Raw genomic sequence first — 7174 nt, forward strand, 5'->3', positions numbered from 1 at the left:
AAAACTATGAACAAGGATTTTCTTATGAAGCTTTGGTGGTCTATTAAATCTTCTTCTAAGAAGTGGGCTCGTTTTTTGGAGTCTAAATTCACTTGCAGGGATGGGCGTCTCAAGATGGCTGGTGTAAAATCTTCTATTCTTCCTGGAATTCGTTGGGTTCATAAGGAAGTTGTGAATAATACAAAATGCATCATTGGAGATGGTAGGAATACGTCTCTTTTCTATGATGTGTGGTATGGAAGTGAGACTTTGGCAAGTGTTCTTAATCGTTCAGACTTGGACAGATCAGGTCGGGTTTGTGATATTATTTCACATGGTAATTGGTTGTTGCAAGGAATTCACTTGCAAGATCTTGTAAGTGCTGGTGTGGTTATGGAGAATTTGCCAACGATTTGTAGTGGGAGGGACAAAAGGATTTGGATGCCTGATATGATGGGTGTGTTTTCAGTTAAGTCATCTAGAGAATTGATTGGTACCCAGGTTTTAATCCTGATAAACAAAGAACGTCCCATGCTGCTGTTTGGGTACGTTTTCTTGGTCTCCCTATTGAGATATGGACTGAGAGATCATTACTTTCTATTGGGAAAATCCTTGGAACACCCATTGTGGTGGATCAAAGAACCCTAAATCTGGAATATGGTCATTTCGCAGCTGTTTTGGTGGATATAGACTTTGCAAAGCATATTCCTGAGCGCATCTCTATCACTGCTGGAGGTAAAAAAATTTGGCAATATGTTGATATACCAAATTCACCTAAATTCTGTTTATCTTGCAATATTATTGGGCATGTTGATGATGAATGCAAAAGGAAGAACAACATGAAGACTGCTGGTAAGGAAAAACAGATTGTTCATAAACCTACAATCCAAGTTTGGCAAGCAAAATTAGCTAAACCTAATGCGGAGGAGGAGAAGTCTTTGAATCAGGTTAATATGGAGGATAATATGGTTGTTGTACGTTCACAATCTGCTCATGCAGAACATGCAAAAACGCAAGGGGCAACAAATACTCAATTTCAGTCCGACCAAAACTCTAAAGTTCAGTCCGTGTCTGAGTTGGAAACCCAGACAAGAGTCTTGAACAAACCAAACTCTGTGGCTGAATCTGGAATACAATCCGTGAGCAAACCAAATCCTATTCAAACTGTTGGGTCTCGTGAAACTGAAGATAATGCACGTACAGCTGCTCGTGAAACTGTTGGTGTCCAGTCCGTGTTAAAAAGCACCCCTACTGACGTTATTGTTGAAGAAAATCAATTGGAAAAGGAGCTTGCTCAATCTTCTGTTGAGTTGCGTGAGGCTCAGATGAAGTTTATTCATTGTAAAAATAATATTGCAGATAAGAAAGATTGAGCTTTACGTAAAAATCATGAAGACATGGCTGCACAGAGTTTTTCTAAAGAAGAATGGACTGAAGTGAAAGGAAAGAAATCCCCTAACAAAGGTACTTTCTCTTTTACTCCTTTTGAGAATGATTATACTCCTTTTTCGGATGAGTTGATGCAAACTGAAGTTGTGGTTGAAAATAAATTTGGCGTTCTAGCATCTGAGTTAGGCCTTGATAAGGTTATTATTGAGGAGGAGGAGGAGGAACAAGTGGAATCTAGTGACTCAGATGTTAGTATGGGCTCTAAAAGTTGGGGTGAGGTTGATGCTGGCATTTTAGCAAGGAAAAAAGCTAGGAAAGTTGCCAAACAGGCTGCTAAGATTATAGCAAAGCGTTCTCTACAACCTGATTCAAGTTTGGAATCTTCCCCTAGCAAGTCTATTGAGGAGTCTCCGAGCTCTAACACGGAAATTCAAGCGGGGTTGGTAGAAAAGAGGGAGCAAATGGAAAGAAAATCTCCTAGTAAGTTATCTCCTATTAAGCTTGTCCCTGGTAACTTTGCATCTGAGGATGAAGACGGAGAGTTTTATGAGGATGAAGATGAGGATGTCTTTGGTAATTATGCTTTTGATACGGATATTATGGAAGGAATTTTTTCTAAGAGCAAATCGTATAGAGTTGGTAGCAGCAGAAGTAAATTGAAACGAGTTGGCTATAGATATAGGTAGCTTCTTTTAGTTTTTGTTTTTTGTGGTTATGGCTTTTGTTATTTCTTAATCGTTATTTAGTCCCCTTTGGTTTATGGGGGTATGGAGAAGTGTGCTCCAAATTTGTAATTCTTGTAATTACGTTTTTTTGCTTAATAAACCTTTTTGACCTAGCAAAAAAAAAGTAATGGCTTAGAACATATTAATTGTGATTACAATACATTTTTCAAACTTTTTCTGTTAAAGATGATTTTATCTTGTTTACAATTTAGTCTCAGAAATCAACTTCCGACTTATAACAAAGAGTGTAGACTTATTTGAGTTAACGTATAAAAATTCAACATTTTTATGAACTCTTTATTTTTGTATTGGCTTTGTCTTTCAATTTGATTCAAATAGATGAAATTTGTTTCAATTTGGATTAGTTCTAGGTGGTCTTTCATCCTTATTCTATTGTGAAATTTGGCTTCCTTCATATTTTCTTGAATTAACGTACATAGAAATGCAATTTTTACTAGACGTAATTCCTTAGAACATATAATTTGTGATTAAAATCCATTTTTCAAACATTTTCTGTTAAAGATGAGTTTATCTAGTTTACAATTTAGTCTCAGAAATCAATTTCCGACTTATACCGAAGTTTGTAGACTTTTTTGAGTTAACGTATATAAAATTCAACATTTTTATGAACTCTTAATTTCTGTATTGGCTTTGTCTTTCAATTTGATTCAAATAGATGAAATTAGTTAGAATTTGGATTAGTTCTGGCTGGTCTTTCATCCTTCTTGTATTGTGAACTTTGGCTTCCTTCATATTTTCTTGAATCAACGTACATAGAAATGCAATTTACTAGACGTAATGCCTTAGAACATATTAATTGTGAATACAATACATTTTCCAAACTTTTTCTGTTAAAGATGAGTTTATCTAGTTTACAATTTAGTCTCAGAAATCAATTTCCGACTCATAACGAAGAGTGTAGACTTTTTTGAGTTAACGTATAAAAAATATCACATTTTTATGAATTCTTTGTTTTTGTATTGGCTTTGTCTTTCAATGTGATTCAAATAGATGAAATTTGTTCGAATTTGGATTAGTTGTGGCTGGTCTTTCATCCTTCTTGTATTGTGAACTTTGACTTCCTTCATATTTTCTTGAATCAAAGTACACAGAAATGGAATTTTTACTAGACGTAATGGCTTAGAAGATATTTATTGTGATTAAAATACATTTTTCAAACTTTTTCTGTTAAAGATGAGTTTATCTAGTTTACAATTTAGTCTCAGAAATCAATTTCAGATGTATAACGCAGTGTGTAGACTTTTTTGAGTTAACGTATATAAAATTCAACATTTTTATGAACTCTTTCTTTTTGTGTTGGCTTTGTCTTTCTATTTGATTCAAGATAGATGAAATTTGTTAGGATTTGGATTAGTTGTGCATGGTCTTTCATCCTTCTTGTATTGTGAAATTTAACTTCCTTCATATTTTCTTGAATCAACGTACATAGAAATGCAATTTTTACTAGATGTATTGCCTTAGAACATATTAATTGTAATTACAATACATTTTTCAAATTTTTTTTATTAAAGATGAGTTTATCTAGTTTACAATTTAGTCTCAGAAATCAATTTATGACTTATAACGAAGTGTGTAGACTTTTTAGAGTTAACATATATTAAATTCAACATTTTTATAAACTCTTTATTTTTGTATTGGCTTTGTCTTTCAATTTGATTCAAATAGATGAAAGTTGTTACATTTTGGATTAGTTCTGGCTGGTCTTTCATCCTTCTTCTATTGTGAAATTTGGCTTCCTTCATATTTTCTTGAATTAACGTACATACAAATACAATTTTTACTAGACTTAATTCCTTAACACATATAGTTTGTGATTAAAATATATTTTTCAAACTTTTTCTGTTAAAGAAGAGTTTATCTAGTTTACAATTTAGTCTCAGAAATCAACTTCCGACTTATAACGAAGAGTGTAGACTTTTTTGAGTTAACGTATAAAAAATCTAACATTTTTATGAATTCTTTATTTTTGTATTGGCTTTGTCTTTCAATTTGATTCAAATAGATGAAATTTGTTGGAATTTGTATTAGTTCTGCATGGTCTTTCATCCTTCTTCTATTGTGAAATTTGACTTTCTTCATATTTTCTTGAATCAGCGTACATAAAAATGCAATTTTTACTAGACGTAATGGCTTAGAAAATATTTATTGGGATTACAATACATTTTTCAAACTTTTTCTGTTAAAGATGAGTTTATCTTGTTTACAATTTAGTCTCTGAAATCAACTTCCGACTTATAACAAAGAGTGTAGACTTTTTTGAGTTAACGTATAATAATTTCAACATTTTTATGAACTCTTTATTTTTGTATTGGCTTTGTCTTTCAATTTGATTCAAATAGATGAAATTTGTTACAATTTGGATTAGTTCTGGCTGGTCTTTTATCTCTTCTATTGTGAAATTTGGCTTCATTCTTATTTTCTTGAATTAACGTACATAGAATTGCATCTTTTACTAGGCGTAATTCCTTAGAAAATATAATTTGTGGTTAAAATATATTTTTCAAACTTTTTCTGTTAAAGATGAGTTTATCTAGCTTACAATTTAGTCTCAAAAATCAATTTGCGACTTATACCGAAGTTTGTAGACTTTTTTGAGTTAACGTATAAAAAATTCAACATTTTTATGAACACTTTATTTTTTTATTGGCTTTGTCTTTCAATTTGATTCAGATAGATGAAATTTGTTAGAATTTGGATTAGTTATGGCTGGTCTTCCATCCTTCTTATATTGTGAAATTTGACTTCCTTCATATTTTCTTGAATCAACGTACATACAAAATGCAATGTTTACTAGACGGAATGCCTTAGAACATATTATTTGTGATTACAATATATTTTTCAAACTTTTTCTGTTAGGACTGGTTCAACTCCAACTCCTCTTAGTGATCAACTGATGGCTGGTGAGTACTTGTTGAAGAGAAATAAGTTTGATGCTCTAAACCTAGGGAATGAGATGCCTGAAAGTGAGGCTGATGCAAAATTTAGGGCTGAACAAGAGCTTAAACGTAATCGCATGCAAATCATGCAGAGACGTATTAATAATTCTACGGGTAGGGTTTCCCAAACTCACACGGCTTCCCAAACTGATGAGGCTTCCCAAACTAAGAAAGTTTCTTTGTTAGGAAATTGTGTAGGAAAAGGAAGTTGTTTGACAAAAGGAAACACGTTGAGTTTATACTCTGGTGAATCCTCTAAGATGGGTAATGTTTCCTCCAAAACTTGTTTGTAATGCGTGTTCTCTTCTGGAACATCAATGGAGTTGCTCGTGAGGCAGCCAGAGACAAGCTGAAGGAGTTAATTAAAGAATTTAAGCCTGATATTTTCTGCATTGCAGAACCTAAGGTTTATTGTTCTGATAAATTTGTGCAAGGTTTACATATTTCTGGTTATATGAGAAACGTTATTCATAATTCTGTTGGGAGGTTGAAAGGGAATATTTGGATCTTTTGGTCTGAGGAGATGGTAATGCCTAATGTAATAAACTCTAGCAAACAAGCTGTTACAATTGAAGTTGATGGTGTTATAATCTCTTTCATTCACGCAAGCTGTATTCAAGTCACTAGAAGAAACTTATGGCAGCAACTGTCTTCACGTGATTGTACAACTCCTTGGTTAGTCATGGGAGATTTCAACTGTGTCTTACGTAATGAGGAAAAAAGAGGAGGGCGTGAGCCTAGAACTTCTGTCATCAATGAATTTGCTGATTGGATGGATGATAATGATCTCTTTGAAGCAGACTCCTTGGGTTCTAAATTCACTTGGGCTAATGGTCAATCAGGTGTAAGAAGAATTCTTTGTAAATTGGATAGAGCCTTGATTAATGAAGCTTGGCTGAATAAATTTGAAAACTGGAGATGTAAGGCTCTCCCTAGGGAAGTATCCGATCACTCTGCAATTATTGGTTTTCCTATTACTTTTTTGAGGCCAAAAAGAGCTCCTTTCAGGTTTCAAAAGATGTGGTTTGTGCATAATGATTTCATGAGGTTGGTTAAGGAGAACTGGAATGCTCCTGTTTTAGGTTCTCCGGCTTTTATCTTTCCCTTCAAGCTTAAGAGATTGAAGATCGGTCTAAAAGAATGGAATATGAGGGTTTTTGGTAATGTTCATGCTAGGTTTAAGCAAGCTAAACTTACTTTAGAAGTTGCTCTTCGTATTTCTGATGAAGATCCTGAGGATGTTAGCAAGCTTAATGCTGCCAAAGATGCGTCAATTATTCTCCAAGACATTAGAGCTCAACAAGCCATTATGTTAAAACAAAAAACAAGAAGTAAATGGTTGTTGGAGGGTGCAAGTGATACTTCTTTCTTTCATGCCAATATTAGAACTCGTAGGAGCAACAATATGATTTCTGAATTGGTAGATGGTAATGGGAATGTTCTAACATATTTTGATCAAATTCGAGACCATGTTGTGTCTTTTTATGAGGCTAAATTTAATGGTTCAGACCTGACTATAGAGGAAGATCTGTTTGAGTATGAGCAAAACATTATTTTTGTTGAAGACAGTCAAAGAATGGATGCAATTCCGACTCTAGATGAAATTAAAGAGGCGGTTTTTAATCTTGGAGCTGACAGTGCGCCTGGCCCTGATGGTTTCTCTGGGTGTTTCTATAGACATTGCTGGGAGATAATTCAGCAAGACCTCTATAATGCTATCATTTATTGCTGGACAGAGAAGGTTATTCCTCAAGGTACTAATTCTAGTCTCTTGATTTTAATTGCCAAGGTAATAGGAGCAAACACTCTTAATAATTTTCGGCCTATTGGTCTTAGTAATTTTTTCTTTAAAATTTTCACTAAGATCCTAGCTACTAGACTTGGTAGTGTCCTTGATAATCTTGTTTCAGAAGAGCAAGTTGCGTTTATGAAGGGGCGTAACATTCATGAAAACATAAGTGTTGCTTCAGAGATGGTTAATGATCTTAAGACAAAATGTAAGGATGGCAATGTTGGTCTCAAGCTTGATATTACTCAAGCTTTTGATACGGTTAGCTGGTCTTTTGTCTTGGAGGTCTTTCGGAGGTATGGTTTTTCTGACAATTGGTGCTCTTGGATTCTTTC

This window comes from Papaver somniferum, unplaced genomic scaffold (assembly GCF_003573695.1).
Source record: "Papaver somniferum cultivar HN1 unplaced genomic scaffold, ASM357369v1 unplaced-scaffold_104, whole genome shotgun sequence".
NCBI lineage: Eukaryota > Viridiplantae > Streptophyta > Magnoliopsida > Ranunculales > Papaveraceae > Papaver > Papaver somniferum.